This window comes from Papio anubis, chromosome 2, assembly GCF_008728515.1.
Source record: "Papio anubis isolate 15944 chromosome 2, Panubis1.0, whole genome shotgun sequence".
NCBI lineage: Eukaryota > Metazoa > Chordata > Mammalia > Primates > Cercopithecidae > Papio > Papio anubis.
In genome coordinates, this window is record NC_044977.1 from 42,349,794 (window position 1) to 42,370,155 (window position 20,362).

At 38.2% G+C, this 20,362-nt stretch overlaps 1 protein-coding gene across 5 annotated transcripts in view; it reads left to right on the forward strand.

Moving 5' to 3' along the window:
- Window positions 1-20,362, forward strand: part of PARP15 (poly(ADP-ribose) polymerase family member 15) — a 61,045-nt gene that overhangs the window by 1,967 nt on the left and 38,716 nt on the right. The window contains exon 1 of one of the 5 annotated variants that reach the window (XM_009200104.4): window positions 15,436-16,387. The exons of 3 other annotated variants lie outside the window; for them this stretch is intronic. The gene's annotated coding sequence lies outside the window, so the exon portion shown is untranslated. Of the gene's footprint in view, window positions 1-15,435; window positions 16,388-20,362 lie in introns of those variants that run through there. One more of the 5 variants, XM_009200103.4, reaches the window with a different exon arrangement.

Below are 20,362 nucleotides of genomic sequence, written 5' to 3' on the forward strand. Positions count from 1 at the left end.
GACAGCAGGGCTGAGCCCGGGGCCCGCGAGACCCAGCAGCCCGGGCGGGCGCAGAGACCCCACGCCACGCAGAACCCTCTCTTCCAGGGGGCGCCGACTACAGTGACTTACTTCCCTGTTCCGGAAGAGGGGGGAGCGTGCTGCTTGTTTTTCCTTAGGATTTCTGGTCTCCACCCCCCGCCCCGCGCCCTGCTTAAAATTTAAAAGTTCTTTATAAAGTTTGAAGGGATATGAGTCTTTTATTTGTGATATGTGTTATGAGTATGTCTTCCCAATTTATTTTTTGTTTTTTGAGTTTGCTTATGGTAGCTTTTTTTTCTTTGCCATGCAAATATTTTAAATTTTGTGTAGCCAGACTTACCAGTCTTTTATTTTATGATGTCTAGACTTTTAGTCATATTTTAATATATGACTTTTAGTCATACTCTTCCCTACACCCAAATTATAGAAGAATTCACTTATGCTTACTTCTAGTACTTGAACTGATTTATTTTTTACATTTAGATCTATAATACATTTGGAGTGTGTTATTGTGTGTGATTTGAGGAGTGAATCTAATTACTTCTTTTTCAAATGGGTGTCAAGCTGTCCCAACACCATTTATTATAAAGGTTATCCCTGTCCCAGTAACTTGAGATACCAGCTTTATCATGTACTAGACTTTCATATGTAGTTTGGGTATTTCCGGACCTTCTATTTTCATCCATTGACCTGTTCATTCATCTGTTTTAGACAGGCTTTGCTGTATGTTTTTCCTACAGAGTGCTTCCTTGTCACTATTTTCCTAGCTATTCTTGTTGTTTATTTTTTCTTATGAACTTTTCTGATGTATGATCAGTTAAAAAAGAAAGAAGAAAAGAAAAACTCTTGGGAATTTTTATTGGGATTGCATTAAATTAATAAATTATAGAGAGCTGATATCTTTAGGTGGTGTTGACATAGTCTAACCTAATGTGCTGTGAAAGACTGAGAATTTGAGTATGTAATGTATATGATATTAAATTGTGAATTGGTGGGACATAGGTAACAGCTTATCAACAGTTGTAGATACTGGTACTTCATATCCTCTTAAGGAAAATTTGCCTCCAAATTTTAAGCTGGAAAGTCACTAAAATAACTTTTAAAAAGAATTACAATACATGACTTTGTAAATTTTTTTTGTGTGTGTATGTTAAGAATTGTGTACAAATTGAAATATCTGTGTACTGATCCTGAACACAACCAGTGAAATCTCCATTATGAAAGAATGTTTTGAAGCACGTAGAAAAGGAAGCAAAACAAAGGACGCATTTTCATTGTTTAAGTTGACTTTTGTGTCTTTAAAGAAGGTTTATAGTTATCTTCACATAAAACATTTCCTGTTTAATTTTTTCTCAATATTATATATGAGGTTTTCTCATTCACTGTATTGTCTATTTACGTGTATGTATACTTTGATGTTTTCTTTCATTTAAAAAAATTAAGGTGTAATTTACAGACAGCTTTTCTATATTTAGAAAATTCATACTTTTTAGTGATAGTTCTGTGAGTTTTGACAAATGTTTACCAGTACAATGAAGATAAAAAAGAGTTTTCTACCAGTTTCTTTGTCTTCAACCTCTTCACTCAAGATGAGCTCCTGGCAATCACTAGGGGTCATATTTTGGTCCCTAAAGTTCCAAAAGTCATGTAAATAAAATCATCCAGCAGAGAGTCTTTGGAGCCTTAGGTATCACCAGTTTGCTACTGCTTTCTATTAATAGTTAAATTCCATTGTGATCAGAAAACATATTTTTCATTATTTGAATTCTTTAAAACCTATGTGTTGAGGGCCGGTGGCTCACACTTGTAATCCCAGCACTTTGGGAGGCCGAGGTGGGTGGATCACTTGAGGTCAGGAGTTCAAGATCAGCCTGGCGAACATGGTGAAACCTCGTCTCTACTAAAAATACAAAAGTTATCCAGGCCTGGTGGCACACGCCTGTAGTTCCACCTACTCGAGAGGCTGAGGCAGGAGAATTGCTCGAACCTGGGAGGCAGAGGTTGCAGTGAGCTGAGATCGTGCCATTGCACTCCAGCCTAGGTGACAGAGCAAGACTCTGTCTCAACAACAACTACACACACACACACACACAGAGAGAGAGAGAGAGAGAGAGAGAGGGAGAGAGAGAGACGTTTGTCTTATGGACGGAATATGATCTATCTTGGTAAATTCCCAAGCACACTTGAAAACAAAGTACATTCTCTCACTGGGTAGAGTGTTCTATAAATGTGAATTAGGTAGAGTTGGTGGTTGTTCAAGTCCTCATGTCCTTACTGATTTTATGTCTACTTGTTCTATCAATTATTAAGGGAGGATGATGAAATCTCCAACTATAATTGTGGATTTGTTTCTTTTCTCCTCAGAGTTCTATCAGTTTTGGTTTCATATATTTTGAAGCTCTGTTATTAGGAATAAAATGTTTAGGATTATTTCCTCCTGATGAATTGATTCATTGTCATTAGGAAATGCCATTTTTACCCTTGATAATATTTGCACTGAAATCTACCAAGTTTCTTTTTCTTTTATTTTTAAAAATAATGATAAAATACATATAACATCAGATTTACCATCTTAACCATTTTTAAGTATACAGTTCAGTAGTGTTAAGTGTGTTTACACTGTTGCATAGGCAATCTTCAGAACTTTTTCATCTTGCAAAACTGAAACAGTATGTATTTTTTTGGGGGGGGGGACTGACATTTCACTTAGCATAATGTCTTCAGGGTTCATCCATGTGATAGCATGTGTTAGAATTTCCTTCCTATTTAAGGCTGAATAATATTTTATTATGTATATATAAACATATTTTGTTTATACATTCACCTATTAATGGATTTGGGTTGCTTCCACCTTTTGGCTATTGTGACTAATAATAATGAACTTGGGTGTACAAATATAGTCATGCTCTGCATAATGAAGTTTCAGTCAGTGATCAACCATGTAAACAATGCTGGTCCTGGAAGATTATAATACTGTGTTTTTACTGTACCTTTTCTATATTTAGGTATGTTTCATACACAAATATCATTGTGTTACAATTGCCTGTAGTATTCAGTACGGTAACATGATGTATAGATTTGTAGCCTAGGAGCAATAGACTATACCATGTAGCCTAGGTGTATAGTAGGCTATGCCATCTAGGTTTGTGTAAGTACACTCTATGATGTTCACACAATGACAGAATTGCCTAATAACACATTTATCAGACTGTATCCCCATCGTTAAGTGACAAATTACTGTATCTCTTCAAGATCCTGTTTTCAATTCTTTTGTATTTATATCCAGAACTGGGATTGCTGGATCATATGGTAATCCTATTTTTAATTTTTTTAGGACTGCCATGCTGTTTTCCGTAGCAACCAAATCATTTTTACATTCCCACCAACAGTACACAAGGATTCCAATTTCTTCACATCCTTGACAATACTTATTATTTATTTTCTTTCTTCCTTCCTGTCTTCCTTTGCTTTCCTTTTCTTTTACAGCACCCATTCTAATGGGTGTGAGGTGATATTCCACCGTGGTTTTGATTTTTGTTTCCCTCATGATTAGCAGTGTTGAGCATCTTTTTATATTCTTGTCATCCATTTGTATATCTTCTTTGGAGAAATGTCTATTCAAGTCCTTGGCCCATTTTTAGATCAGGTTTTTGTTGAAGTTAAGTTGCAGGAGTTCTTTGTATGTTCTGAATATTAACCTCTTCACAAATATATGATTTGCAAATATTTTCTCCTGTTCTGTAGGTCACCTTTTTATTCTGTTGATTGTTTCCTTTGCAATGCAGTTTTTTGCTTCACGTAGTCCATTTGTTTATTCTTACTTTTATTGCCTGTATTTTTGGTGTCATATCCAAAAAATCATTGCCAAATTCAATGCCATGAAACTTTTCTTTTTTGGTCCGTTGCTCTATATGTCTTCTTTATGCCTGTACTGTACTGTTTTGATTACCATAGCTTTGTAATATGTTTTGAAATCAGGAAGTGAAAGACCACCAGCTTAGTTGTTCATTCTTAAGATAGTTTTGGTTATTTGGAGATTAAAAGTGATTTAAAAAATAAGAGAACCAGTCTTTTATATTTACTTACATTTTACCATTTTTCATCTAGCATTATTTTTGTTCTCTCTGAAGACCTTCTTTTAACATTTCAACATTTCTTATAGCACTGGTCCACTGATGATGAGTTCTTTCAGCTTTTGCATGTCTGAAAGGTTTTTATTTCACATTTATTGTGATTGATATTTCCTTTTTTTTTTTTTTTTTTTTTTTGAATCAATGTCTCCCTCTGTCATCCAGGCTGGAGGGCAGTGGTGCAAACACTGCTCACTGCAGCCTTGACTTCCTGGGCTCAAGCGATCCTCTCACCTCAACCTCCTGAGTAGCTGGGACCACAGGCATGCACCACCTTGGCACTCAGCTGGTTTTTAAACATTTTTTGTAGAAATGGAGTCTCGCTATATTGCCCAGGCTGGTCTTCAACCCCCAGGCTCAAGCAGTTCTCTCACCTCAGCCTCTCAAAGTGTTGAGATTAAATGTAGGAGCCACTGCACCCAGCATTCATGACATTTTCTAAGTTGACAGTTAAAGATATTGCTCTACTGTTTTCTGGGTTACATTGTTTCTAACTAGAAGTCTGCTGTCATTCTTATTTTTATCCTTCTGTGTGTAATTCTTTTTCCTGTGACTGCTTTTCAGATTTTCTCCTTATCACTGGTTTTAAGCAAGTATGATGTGTCTAGGTGTAGTTCTTCTTCATGTTTATTGTGTTTCTTGGTTTATAGTTTTCATCAAATTTTAAATTTTGGGGGGCATAATTTCTTCAAGTATTTTCTTCTGTACCATCCTGTCTCTCTTTCATATTAGTCCACTTAACTTTTGCCATACCTTACTAATACTTTATTCATTATCTTCTGTGTCTTTCATTTTGCTTGTTTTCCATTGCTGTGACTTAAATTTCACTTGTCTTTTCTTTCTGCTGTATATAATTATGCTGTTAATCCCATACAATGTTTTTTGTTTGTTTGTTTGTTTGTTTGTTTACCTCAGACATTGTATTTTTTCTCTCTAGGAGTTTGATTTGGTTCTCCTTTATAGTAAGTGTCTGCTAAGTATGCCCGTGTTTTCCTCTACCTTCTTGGAAGTATGAAATATCATTATAATAATTGTTTTAATATCTTTGTCTACTAATTCTATCATCTGTATCTTTTTTTTCTTTTTTTGAGATCGATTATTGCTCTTGTTGCCCAAGCTGGAGTGCAATGGCGTGATCTCAGCTCACTGCAACCTCTGTTTCCCAGGTTCAAGCAATTCTCCTTCCTCAGCCTCCCAAATAGCTGGGATTACAGGTGCCTGCCACCATGCCTGGCTAGTTGTTTTTTGAATTTTTAGTAGAGACAAGGTTTCACTGTGTTGGTCAGGCTGGTCTCAAACCCCTGACCTTAGGTGATCCACCCACCTTGGCCTCCCAAAGTGCTGGGATTACAGGTGTGAGTCACCATGCCCAGCCTGTATCATTTTTAAATTAATTTCAATTGATTTATTTTTCTCTTCATTATGCATTATATGTTGCTACTTTTTTCATGCCTAGTAATTTTTGATTGGATGCCAGACATTATATGAATTTCACCTTGTTGAGTCCTGGATATTTTTGCACTTTAACAAATATTCTTGAGATTGTATCTGGGTTACAGTTAAGTTACTTGAGAACTGTTTCACCCTTTTGAGGCTTGCTTTTAAGCTTTGTTAGGCAGGAGCAGAGTGACCTTTAATCTATAGTTAATTTTTACACCATGGAGGCAAAACCCTTCTGAATGCTCTACCTTATACCATAAGCATTATGAGATTTTTCTACTGTGGCTATTAAGAACAGGCACTATTCCTAGCCCTTTTGTCATTTGAGACTCAAGGGGGATACTCTGTAGACTTCTGGAGCTCTTTGTGCAACTCTCTCCTCTCCAGTACTCTGACCTGTAATTTCTAGTCACTTTCGCCTCCTTTAAGTCCCAAGTTTGTCTGTCTCCTCACTCAGTGAGGCTTCCAGGCTTTTCCTGAGTTTCTTTTTCCTGCTTTGTGGCTTGCACCGCTCTCCATGTGGTAAGCCTAGAAGGGAGCAATTGTAGAGTTCACCCTGTTTCTTCTCTCCGAGGAATCACTGTCCCATATTGCCTGTTATCAGATATCTCAAAAAATATTTGAGATATCTTTTGACCAAATTTCTAATTGTTTAAAGTGGGATGGGAAGTCTGTTACTCATATTTTCCTAAGTAGAAGTCCTGAAGCCTTTGATGTTTGCATGCTCATTTTATATCTTGCTGCCAGCTGAGTTGTTTTTTTTATTATTTATTTTTTCATTTAATTTAGGGTCTTCCAGGTATAAATCATGTCACCTTCAAGTGAAAACAGTTTTATTTCACCTTTTTCTATTCTATGATCTTATATTTTGACAAATATAATTGCATTAGTTAGTTCCTACAGAGCAATGTTAAGTCAGTTACCATACTTACCTTGTTCCTGACGTTCATGAAAAAATACCTACAGAGTTTTCCTAAGTAGAATGCTCCTTTAGGATTGAAGTCCATCTGTTTTTATTATGTTAAGGAAATATTCATCCATTTCTTTCTTTTATTTTTTTTTTCCGAGATCGAGTTTCACTCTTGTTGCGCAAGCTGGAATACAATGGCACAATCTTGACTCACTACAACCTCCATATCCTGGATTCAGGCGATTCTCCTGCTTCAGACTCCCGAGTATCTGGGATTACAGGTGTGTGTGACCATGCCTGGCTAATTTTTGCGTTTTTAGTAGAGACAGGGTTTCACCATGTTGGTCAGGCTGGTCTTGAACTCCTGACCTCAGGTGATCCACCCGCCTTGGCCTCCCAAAGTGCTGGGATTACAGGCATGAGCTACCATACTGGGCCCACTTCTATTTTTCAAGAGATTTTGTTAGGAATTGGTGTTAAATTTGGTCTAAGCTTTTTCAGTATTTTTGGAAATAATCATATTTTTTTTTCCTTAAACCTATTAATATGGTGAATTATAGTAATAGATTTTTGAAAATTGACCCATTCTTGATTTGCTTGACTTTTGTGTAACTCATATTCTAGTGCTTTACACATTGATATCAATGAAGTGCCCTTTTGTCACTGAACTAAACTGGGTCTATTTGCTTGGGCAGTGGAAAGCCAAATACTAAAGTACCAGGTTTTTGCAGTGAGAAAGATTTATTCTGAGTAAGCTGACACAAAGACAGGAGGAAGTGCTTACATCTACCCAGCTACTCAGGAGGCTGAGGTGGGAGGATCACTTAAGCCCAGGAGGTGAAAGCTGCAGAGAGTAGTGTTTGTACTTCTGTACTCTGGCCTGGGTGACAGAGGGAGACCTTGTTTAAATCTGTCTCTCCAAGCTAGAGACTGGGTCAGATTTTATAGCCACAGAAAAATGGGGTATGATCTGATTGGATCTTGCAATGAGGTAATGCTAGGAGACATGATATGACTGGATCCTGTTATGGAGTGACATCAGGGTTTGATCTGATTGGATCCTGGATCCTGCCATGTAGTGTCCACCACTTAATACAGTTCCCGTTCCTTGCTGCTGAACACTTAGGTTCTGCCCGTGGTTGCACATTTGGGTGTTCAGTTACGTGACCTTCAACCTGGGGGTCTATGGCAACTGAAAAACAACTTGCAACTTCGTTACATAAAAGCTGAACCACATTGGTCTGGTGCATTTACATTTTTGCATACTGAATTCACCCTCTCATGAATCATCTGATAGAAGACGATTTTGATTTATCACATGGACTCCATAAACTGCCATCCCCTATTCCATTTCTGGAACTTTAGACAGTTTACCACCTTGGTTGAGGACAGAGCCTTGTGTTCCATTGTGTTAGTTTATCAACCTACGTTTCTTGAGTAACTGTTGTTTTGCAAATGTCTTTAAAATTAATGTTTTAGTATTTTATATGAATCCATTTCAATTGCCATTGGTAGATCTTCTATTTGCTTCATCAGTTGAAACATTTTCAATTAATTAAATAAATACAGAACTTTTATTCTACTACTTATGGGGTGTTAAAAGTTAAAAATTGTAACCCAACAGGGTTAGTTTTACTGTGATTAGGTGTTGATTGTGAGGTATGAATTGATGTTTAATTTTCTTCATAATAAAACCCAACTTTTCCAACAATATTTATTAAATTATGATTCATCTCTCCACTCTCCTTAATATTTCATACGTTAAACGTTTTTTTTTTTTTTCCTATCACCTCTGTTGGAGGGCAGTGGCCTAATCATGGCTCACTCTCACCTGGAACTCCTGGGCTCAAGTGATCCTCCCACCTCAGCCTCCTAAGTAGCTAGGACTACAGGAACACACCACCATGCCCAGCTAATTTTTTGAAAAGTTTTTGTATAGATGAGGACTTGCTGTGTTGCCTAGACTGGTCTCAGATTCCTGGCCTGAAGTAATCCTCCCACCTCAGCTTCCCAAAGTACTGAGATTACAGGCATGAGCCAACATGCCCAACATGCCCATATGTTAAACTTTTTGAGAGATTAAGGCTTATTTCTAGAATTGCTATTGTGGTTCTTATATTATCCATTCTTAACTTAGAACTATTTAGTTTTATAATTGTTATTTAAGGATGCATTTTTTAAAAATAGCCTTCAATTTTTAGAGTAGTTTTAGGTTCCCAGCACAATTTAGCAGAAAGTACAGAGTTCCTATATATCCCTCACACCCCACCCCCACACAATCCCCCCAACTATCAACATCCAACGCCAGAGTGGTACATTTGTCACAATTTATAAACCTACATTGACCCATCATTATCACCCAAAGCCCTTAGTTTATATTTGGGTTCACTCTTGGTGCTGTACATTCTGTGGATTTTGACAATGTTTAATAATATGTATATACCATTATAGTATCATGCAGAATAATTTCACTGCCCTAAAAACTCTCTGTGCTCTGCTATTCATCTTCCTTCTTGGCAACAGCTGATCTTTTTACTGCCTCCATAATTCTTCCTTTTCCAGAATGTCATATAGTTGGAATCATACTGTATTTTGCCTTTTCAGATGGACTTTTTTTACTTAGTAATATGCCTTAAGTTTTCTCTATGGGTGTGTGTGTGTGTGTGTGTGTGTGTGTGTGTGTGTGTGTGGTGTCTTGATAACTCATTTCTTTTTAGCACTAAATAATATTCCCTTGTCTGAATGTACTGTAGATTATGTATCCATTCACCTACTGCAGGACATCTTGGTTGCTTCCAACCTTTGGCAATTATGACTAAAGCTGCTATAAATATGTATATGCAGATTTTTGCATGGGCAAAAGTTGTCGAGTCAGTTGGATAAATACCAATGAGCACGACTGTTGAATTATATGAGAAGAGTAAGTTTTGATTTGTAAGAAACTGCAAGACTGTCTTCAAAGTAGCTGTACCATTTTGCATTCCCATCAACAACAAATGAGTGTTCCTGTTGTTCCACATCCTTGCCAGCATTTGGTGGTGTCAGTGTTCTGGATTTTCACCATTCTAACAGGCGTATAGGGTAGCTCATTGTTGTTTTGTTTTTAATTTTTATTTACTTATTTTTGAGCTGGAGTCTCGCTCTATCCCCCAGGCTGGTGTGCAGTGGTGCTGCAATCACTCACTGCAGCCACAACCTCCTGGGCTCAAGTGATCCTTCCACCTCAGCCTCTCTGGTAGCTGGGACTATAAGCCACCACACCTGGCTTATTTTGTTTATTTTTTTGTAGAGATGAGGTCTCACTATATTGTCCAGGTCTTGAAGTCCTGGACTCAAGAAATCCTCCCTTCTCAGTCTCCTAAAGTACTAGGATTACAGGCTGGTGTTAACCACTTCACCTGGCTTCAATGTTGTTTGAATTTGCAACTCACTAACATGATGTTGTGCATCTTTTCATATGCTTATTTGCTGTCTGTATATCTTCCTTGGTGAAGTGTCTGTTCACATCTTTTGCTCATTTTAAAATTTGGTGTTTTTTAAAAAAATTGTTGACTTTTAAATTCTTTGTATATTTTAGATAACACTTCATCAGATATGTCTTTCGCAAAAATTTTCTCCCAGTCTGTGGAAAGATGCATTTTAAAGTGTAGCAAGCCAAGTTCCTAATCATTTCCTTTGGTATTATCTTTTTAAAAATATATACATTTTGCTTTTATTTTATCAAATTTTATAGTTTATCGTGTTAATGTCTTGAGATTGAATTAAAAGTTTTATTTTATCTATAATTTAGCTTGGAGACTATTATTATTTGTACTATATTTACACATGAGCAGAGACTATCTGTTGAGGCTTATTTTTGCCATTAAAATTAAGTTATTCTGTTAATATGATCTCATATATCTATATATTTTCTAGGAATTGGTTTATTGATTTTTTTTGGCTTATTGATTCTTGTTTTTTGATACCAGCTTTATTAAGATATAATTTACATGCCATAAAATTCACTCTTTAAAAGTGTACAATTCAGTGTTTGTTAGTGTGTTTACGGAGTCCACTGCTATCTGCTTTTAGAAATTTTCAGCAAGGTGTGGTGGCTCATACCTGTAATCCCTGCTACTTCAGAAGCTGAGGTGGGAGGATCACTTGAGCCAGGGAGATTGAGGCTGCAGTGAACCATGATTGTGCCATTGCACTCAAGCCTGGGTGACAGAGCAAGACTGTCTCTAAAAAATAAAAATAAATAAAGAAATTTTCATCACGACAAAAGAAACTCCGTATGCATTAACAGTTACCCCTTATTTCCTCCTCCCTCTCCCCCAAATCCTGGTAACCACTACTATACTTTCTGTCTTCATGGATTTATATATTCTGGACATTTCATATAAATGGAATCATACAGTATGTGGCCTTTTGTGACTGGCTTCTTTCACTTAGCATGTTTTCAAGGTATATTGTCGAATGTATAGGAACTTCATTACTTTTTCTTCTTTTAACCAAATAATATTCCATTGTATGAATATATTACCTTTTATTTATCCATTCAAATGATGGACGTTTGGGTTGTTTCTACTTTTTTTTTTTTTTTTTTTTTGAGATGGAGTCTCACTCTGTTGCCCAGGCTGGAGTGCAGTGGCACCATCTTGACTCATTGCAAGCTCCACCTCCCAGGTTCAGGCCATTCTTCTGCCTCAACCTCCCAAGTAGCTGGGACTACAGGTGCCTGCCACCACGCCTGGCTAATTTTTTTGTATTTTTAGTACAGACAGATTTTCACTATGTTAGCCAGGATGGTCTCGATCTCCTGACCTCGTGATCCGCCCATCTCGGCCTCCCGAAGTGCTGGGATTGCAAGTGTAAGCCACCGCGCCTGGCCTGTTTCTAGTTTTTGGCGATTGTGAATAATGCTGCTGTGAACATTTGTTGTCTCAGTCAGCTTGGGCTGCTGTATCAAATATCACAGACTGGATGACTTCAAAAATGAACTTTTTTTCTCATAAGTTGGAGGCGGGAGGTTTGCGATCAGGGTCCCAGCGTGGTAGAGTTCTTAGTAAGGGCCCTCCTCCTGGTTTGTCAATGGCCCCTACTTGCTGTTTCCTCACATGGGCTTGTCCTTCATCTTCTTGTATTAATCCCATCATGGGGTCCACCCTCATGACCTCATCTAAACGTAATTGTCTCCCAAGAGCCCCAGCTCCAAATACAATCACATTGGGAATTAGGACTTCAACTTAAGAATTTAGAGAGGAACACAAACATTCAGTCCATAGCATTTTTGTAGAGGTTACTGTGTGGACGTATGTTTTCATGCCTGTTGGGTATATACCTTGAAGTGAAATTGCTGAGTCATGTGGTAACTAACTTTTTAAGGAACTGATACACTGTTTTCCTAAATGGTTGCTTTATTTTATATTCCCACCAGCAAGGTGTCTTTTTCATTTTAATCATCCTAGTGGGGTGAAGTGTCATCTCATTGTGATTTTGATTTCCACTTTCTTAATGGCTAATGATGTGCATCTTTTTAATGTCCTTATTGGCTATTTGTATGTCTTCCTTTAAGAAATGTCTATTCAAATCCTTTGTTTTTTAAATTGGATTTTTTAAAATTGTTGACTTGTGAGAGATCTTTATATATTCTAGGTACAAGTCTTATCGGCTATATGATTTGAAAATATTTTCTCCCATTCTGTGAGTTGTCTTCACTTTCTCAATCATGTATTATTTTTTATTTTCACAATACGTTGTATTATTTGTAAAGCATAACTTTTTTTTTTTTTGAGATGGAGTCTCACTCTGTCGCTGGAGTGCAGTGGCACGATCTTGGCTCACTGTAAGCTCCGCCTCCCAGGTTCACGCCATTCTCCTGCCTTAGCCTCCTGAGTAGTTGGGACTATAGGTGACCTCCACCATGCCCGGCTAATTTTTTTGTATTTTTAGTAGAGACGGGGTTTCACTGTGTTAGCCAGGATGGTCTCGATCTCCTGACCTCATGATCCGCCTGCCTCGGCCTCCCAAAGTGCTGGGATTATAGGCGTGGGCCACCGCACCCAGCCTGTAAAGCATAACTTTTTATCATTTTCATTTCTATACTTACCCTCTTTCTTTTCCTCACCTTATTTTGATGACCAAGAAGAGTTCCAAATAATATATTGAAGCAAAGTAGTGACAGAACACATATCTGATTTTTGTTTTATTTTGATTTTTGCTACTTCTAAGGAGAGTGACTTTTCTTCTTCACTGTGAATACTGTTGACTTTGACTCTCTATTATGCTAAGGGAAAGCTCCTTTATTTCTCTTTCAAAGATAAAAAACAATGAAAAATGGAAGTCAGAGTCTCTATTGTCCCCTTCCTTTGTGATAAAGGTCTACTCAAACCCAGTCTTCTTTATATGCAAGAATATGCAACACTTCTGTGTCTTGGTTACATCTGTAGACTGTCCTTTTGTTATGCAGTAACAGAAACTTCTTTCTTTGCGGTAAAATGTTGTAGTTCTATTAATTTAAATCAGTGGATGATCGCCATCATTTACTGTTATGTTTGTTACTTTTTTCCCCCATGATTTGATAAGTAAATCTGACTTTACAAAATATAATATTTAACTTTGTGCAATATTTTAGCCAATGAGTTACTATTTGCTTTGTTATTAAAAGAATAAGGCAATGACTCAAATCTATTTTCTTCCAAAGTATTTAAAAATAGAAAGTAATATAAAGGCCAAATCCTTTCAAATCTCAAATCAGACATAAAAATATCCTGAGTGTTTCTGTCTCCTTAAAAATCAGTAAGTTGGAACATTCAGGTACAAAAGTAATACCTTCCAGAAGAGTGGATAAAATACAAGAAGTGGAAATGGATGAAATAGATGAATTTGCAAAAGAGATCCTTTACAAGTCTCTCTTTTGGTTGCACTTCACAATGTCCAAGACATCATGACTCAGAACATGCTAACCTTGCTCATGGAGTCTGTTAGTGACCTGCCAGAAGCCAATGGTGACTTCAGGGTGGGAGTAACACCCAACATTAAAGTTGTCACTTTTCTTAAAAATATTGGGGCCAGGCACAGTGGCTCATGCCTGTAATCCCAGCACTTTGGGAGGCCGAGGCAGGCAGATCACGGGGTGAGGAGATCAAGACCATCCTGGCCAACATGGTGAAACTGCGTCTTTACTAAAAATACAAAAATTAGCTGGGCGTGGTTGTGCATGCCTGTAATCCCAGCTACTCAGGAGGCTGAGGCAGGAGAATTGCTTGAACCAGGGAGGCGGTTATTGCAGTGAGCCGAGCCAAGATCGCGCCACTGCACTCCAGCCTGGTGACAGAGCAAGACTCTGTCTCAGAAAAAACAAAAAAAAATTGGTAAGACAGACAACAGCTTTTACATTTCATTTGCAAACTATGGTTGCACACTACTTTGAGATTCCAGACATCCCACAATGGGCCTTCATTAAAAGAATGAGATACCATCTCATGCCAATCAGAATGGTGATTATTAAAAAGTCAAGAAACAATAGATGCTGGCGAGGTTGCAGAGAAAGAAGAATGCTTTTACACTGTTGGTGGGAATGTAAATTAGTTCAACCATTGTGGAAGATGGTGTGGTGATTCCTCAAAGATCTAGAACCAGAAATACCATTTGACCCACCAATCCCATTACTGGGTATATAGGCAAAGGAATATAATTCATTCTGTTACAAAGATACATGCATGCATATGTTCATTATGGCACTGTTCACAATAGCAAAGACATGGAATCAACCCCAATGTCCATTGATGATAGACTGAATAAAGAAAATGTGGTACATATATACCGTGGAATACTATGCAGTCATAAAAACGATGAGATCATGTCCTTTGCAGGGACATGGATGGAGCTGGAAGCCATTATCCTCAGCAAACTAACACAGGAACAGAAAACCGAACACTACATGTTCTCACTTATAAGCAGGAGCTGAACAGTGAGAACACATGAAAACAGGGAGGGGAACAGCACACACTGGGGCCTGTTGAGGGGTGAGGTGGGGGAAAGGAGAACATTAGGGAAAATAGCTAATGCATGCTGGGCTTAATACCAACGTGATGGGTATTTAGGTGCAGCAAACCACCATGACAAACATTTACCTATGTAACAAACCTGCACATCCTGCACATGTACCACAGAACTTAAAATAAAAATAAAAATAAAAATGAAAACCAGACAAGGCAAAGAAAGAGGGGAAAGTCAAGCATGTGCATAGCACTGTTCTAACCATTAAACTAATGTTAACGCTCTTAATCTCCTTGCGAGGCAAGTAGTATCATTATCCTCACTTTCTGGGTGAGGAAACTAAGGCATAGAGAACATAAATCATAAATGACTTGCCCAAAGTCACACATTCAGTAATGGTGCAGCTGGGATTCAAATCCCAGGCAACCCTTGTTTTTAAGCCTTACAGTAAATGTCCTTTTTAATGTTACAGCCAGAATTCAAAATCAAATCTCTCTGACTCCAATGTGTGTGCCCTTATCCGCTATACCAGGAATGAGCTCTGCTACTCCATTTTTGTAAATCATTTTATCTTCTAGTCACCTTGAACATATATATATGTGTGTGTGTGTGTATATATATATACTGACTAGAAGATAAAATTTATCTATCTATCTGTCTATCTATCTATATATCCATCCATCCATATTTTTGAGACAGAGTCTCCCTCTGTCACCTAGGCTGGAGTGCAGTGGTGTAATCTCAGCTCACTGCAACCCCTGCCTCCCACGTTCAAGCTATTGTCCTGCTTCAGCCTCCCAAGTAGCTAGGATTACAGAAGCCTGCCACCATGCCTGGCTAATTTTTTTGCATTTTTAATAGAGACGGGGTTTCACCACATTGGCCAGGCTGGTCTTGAACTCCTGAGCTCAAGTGATACATCCACCTTGGCCTCCCAAAGTGCTGGGATTACAGGTGTGTGCCACTGCGCCTGGCCACCTTTAACTTATATTTTTAAAGATTTTTTCTATGTTATTACAATAACATGGATTCATTGTAAAAAAAAGAAACCAGTACAAAAATATGTATGGAAAAATACAAAAATAATCCTATTATCCCAAGTAAATAACTGTTAATATTTCAGTAACCATGCATTTATACATCTTTTGATACATATATGCAAATATATAGATAAAACTGTACTAATATATAGGACATTATACATACATACATTTTTATTATAAACACATTTGTTTTCTCTAGTCTTTTACTTTTTCTACTGTGTTCACTCCCTCAGCCTTTCCCAGCCCCACCTGCCCCAAACTGGGAAATCAATTTTACCATAAAGTCATAAGTATATATTTACATTTATAGAAATTTTGTCATTTGTTTTGAAAAGGTAGAATCCTATAAGAAAAAAAAAGTTGTACTCTTTCTCTCAGTAAGAGAAAACTGTGAGGGAAATATGTATAATTACTTCTGCTACTACTAAGAGCTAATATTTATTAAGCACTTGCTCTATGTGAGGCACTGTGCTAAGATTTTTACTTACCCTGTCTTAAAACATATAGCAATATGAGATAGGTACTATTATTAAGAATGAAACTGGAGCTTAAAGAGGATTGAATGACATGTTCATAGTCACACAGCTAGTACTTGTTTCAGAATTCCATATTACACATCCTGACTTCTGAGTGTATTTTCTTAACCACTATGTACATCCCCTCCAATTGCCAGTGATTTTTAATAGTGAAGCTATATAACATGGCTGTTGTCAGGGATCAATTGAGCCCAGGAGTTTAAGGTTACAGTGAGTTCTGATGGGCCACTGCATTCCAGTCTAGGCAACAGAACAACAACAACAAATAATCAGATATTTAACACTTTATAATCATGATATGTCCAAACAGATATCAAGGTATGGGTAAGTTTGTATGGGGGACAAAGATAAGTCAGATTTAGAAAACAATATTGTATAATAATTATTACTATTATCATATTACAAAGTAGCTCCATGTCCTTGATTACACTTGGAGAGGTAACTGTTGATCCTGTTTCCCAAATGATCTCAAACTGGAGGTCATTGTTAAAGATTGCTGTGTATTCAGGGCAAGCAATGTAGGGTAAGTTGAAATTGATGTAGGGTAGGGGAGGTTGAAATTGATGTTGTGAAATCTAACTTTACATAGAAATTAGCAACTAATTTTAATTTGTGGTTATCGCCTCTAAATCAAATTACTTTCAAAAATCTATTTTCTGCTAATATGAAGTGAAATTACAATACCAATAAGCTGATTTTACTTCTAGATGTCAACACATTTATTAATGTTTGTGATGAACAATGTAGAGTTCGGCAACTTCAGATTTCCCCAGAACCTTTGGAACAGACAACAACCATTAAGACTAAAAATATGCCACTTGATGTTGAAAATAATTACATAACAATTTTCTTCAAAAATGCCAAAAATGGAAGAGAAAGATTAACCAATGTTCAGTATTTCCCAGAGAAGAGTTCAGCCCTGATTGAGTTTTCTGACTACAAAGGATTAATTTCTCTTCCTTCTTGACGTTCAAAGTGATTATTAACCTTTTAATACATGGATGAAGTCAGATTAGAGGCTACACAGGTGATAAGGAAACCCATCAAAGCCACCACATTCTTCCTGGGATATGCTGTGAATTAACTCAAGCTTTGAACAGGTTCTATGGGGATCTAGCTAAAGGAATTTTTTTTTTTTTTCGCAGTAACAAAACAAAAACTTCCCTTGACCCCAATTTCCATGTAGCTACTATTTCATTTCTTTGCTTCCCTTTGCAGCAAAATTTCTTGATCGAAATTTGTCTACCTCATCTCCATTTCCTCTCCCCCGCTTCTTTCTTAAATCCATTCCAGACAGGCTTTTACCTCCAGTGTTCCACCAAAGCTATTCTTGTCAAGGTCACAAATGATCTCAACTTTGCCGGACTCAATAGCCATTTTTCAGTCCTCCTTTTACTCGATCTTTTAGCAACATTTCATACAATTGATGGCTTCTTCCTCCTAAATACAGGTTTTTCACTCGCTGCTAGGACACCATACTTTTCAGTTTTGTCCTACCTCAGCGGCTGCTTTTTGTTGATTTCTTTTGAGACTTTAGTCTCGCTCTGCTGCCCTGGCTAGAGTGCAGTAACACGATCTTGGCTCATTGCAACTTCCGCCTCCCTTTTCAGCTTCCCTAGGAGTTGGGACTACAGGCACGTACCACCACACCCAGCTAATTTTTGTATTTTGTTTTTAGAGACAGGATTTCGCCAGTGCCCAGGGTGGTCCCAAACTCCTGAGCTCAAGTAATCCGCTTGCCTTGGCCTCCCAAAGTGCTGGGATTACAGGCATGAGCCACCACGCTGGCTTAGCTGCTCATTTTTATTCTTTTCTCATCCCTCTTCTTTCCTCCAATTCTTAATGTGGGACTTAGTCCTTGGTTCTTTTTTTCCTCTTTCTCTACACTCTCTAGGATCTAATGGCTTTAAATATTGTGTACCTATGACTCTCAGTTTTTATCTCCAGTCAAGACTCTCTCCTAAACTCCAATGTCTGTGCTCACTGCCCAGAAGACTTCCATACCTGGTTGTTTAAAAGAATATGCATAAACAGGGTGGGGCGCGGTAGCTCACTCCTGTAACCCCAGCACTTTAGGAGGCCAAGGCAGGTGGATCACAAGGTCAGGAGATCAAGACCATCCTGGCCAACATGGTGAAACCCCGTCTCTACTAAAAATACAAAAATTAGCTGGGCGTGGTGGCATGTGCCTGTAATCCCAGTTACCAGGGAGGCTGAGGCAGGATAATCCCTTGAACCAAGGAGTTGGAGTTTGCAGTGAGCCGAGATCTTGCCACTGCACTCCAGCCTGGTGACAGAGCAAGACTCCATCTCAAAAAAAAAAAAAAAAAAAAAAAAAGCATAAACATAGCATGTCCTAAACAAAACGCCTTGCCTTCTCCACCCCACCTCATCAACTTGCATTACCCATAGCCTTTCCCATGTCAGCAGAGAGCAACTCTATCCTCCTAGTTGCTCAGACCAAAGCCCAGGATTCATCTCGACTCTTCTGTTTCTCTCATATCCTCTATTTTCCTTTGGGAAATCCTGTTCACCTTCAATATATATTCAGAATCTGATCACTTATCAAATAAAACATAAAGCATTTGATGGAATGAACCATTTTAAAGACAGTAACATTTTCTTGAAGGGTTTACCGTGCACAAAATAGCTTATACTTATGCTTTGCATAATATGACCAAATAAATACCATTTTTAATGGCTGTACCTCACCTGCACATCCCTTCCCAACTGTGATCATGAGGAAGAAGTGGTGAAGCCAAAAAGTATCCCTGAAACTATAGGTGGGAAAAGTACACTAGGGGAAAAAGTCAGAGGAGAGAAGCAGATATTAGGATCTTCCTCATATTGCTTCAATGAAAACCAGTCAAGTAGGAGAGCCGAAAGTTGAGAGGCTATCTATAAAGAAAAGGAGCTTAACTTTCAATAGTGGTGTCTTAGTCTGTTCAGGCTACTACAACAAAATGCCTTAGACTGGTTAATATATAAGCAGCATAAATGTATTGCTCATAGTTCTGGCGATTGGGAAGTCCAAGATCAAAACATTAGCAGATTCGGTGTCTGGTGAGGGCTTATTCTCTCTTTCAAAGATGGCACATTCTTGCTGTGTCCTCACATGGCAGAGAGGTAGAAGGCTTCCTAAAGCTTTTTTAAAATAATGGCACTAATCCCATTCATGAGGGCTCCATGCTTATGACCTAATCACCTCTTAAAGGCCCCACCTCTTAATAATACCACAATGGAAATTAGGTTTCAACATCAATTTTGGAGGGACACAAACATTCAGACCATAGCAAGTGGTTTAAAAAGCTCAAAAAGGTCAGGCACTGTGGCTCATGCCTGTAATCCTAGCACTTTGGGAGGTCGAGGTAGGAGGATCACGAGCCCAGGAGTTAGAGACCAACCTGGGTAACATAGGGAGACTCCATTTCTACAAAAAATTTAAAAATTAGCTGGGTGTGGTAGCACGCACCTGTAGTCCCAGCTACTTGGGAGGCTAAGGTGGGAGGATCACTTGAGCCCAGGAGTTTGAGGTTACAGTGAGTTATGACTACACCACTGCATTTCAGCCTAGGTGACAGAACAAGACCCTATCTCAAAAACAAACAAACAAATGAAAAAGACCTAATAGACTTAACTCCATCCTGGTGTTTATGATTAAAATATCTGAACTTTTTTTTTTTTTTGAGACAGGGTCTTGCCCTGTCACCCAGGTTGGAGGGCAGTGGTACAACCACAACTCACTGCAGCTTCAACCTCCTGGATTCAAGCAATCCTCCTGCCTCAACCTCCTGAATAGCTGGGACAACAGGCACATGCCACCACACCTGGCTAATTTTCTTTCTTTCTTTCTTCCTTCCTTCCTTCCTTCCTTTCTTCCTTTCCTTTCTCTCTTTCTCTCTTTCTCTCTTCCTCTCTTTATCTCTTCCTCTCTTTCTCTCTTTCTTTCTTTCAAGTGAGGCCTCCCTATGTTGCCCAGGCTGGCCTTGAATTCCTGGGCTCAAGTGATCCACCAGCCTTGGCCTCCCAAAGTGCTGGGATTACAGGCACAAGCCACTGCAACCAGCCAAAATATCTGATGCCTACTATAGCAATCTTAGGATTACTACCAACTTCCCAAAGTGGTAGACTGTGAAGGCCTCGTCCCTCTTACATACTCATCACCTAGTCCATAATGCTACTTTTGACATCTGGAGAGCCCTTAACATTTCTTTTTTTTTTTTTTCCATCATGGTTATACTCTGGTAAATGGTTAATGTTTAAGCATATCCAATGTTTCTGTAGATGGCATGTACAAGT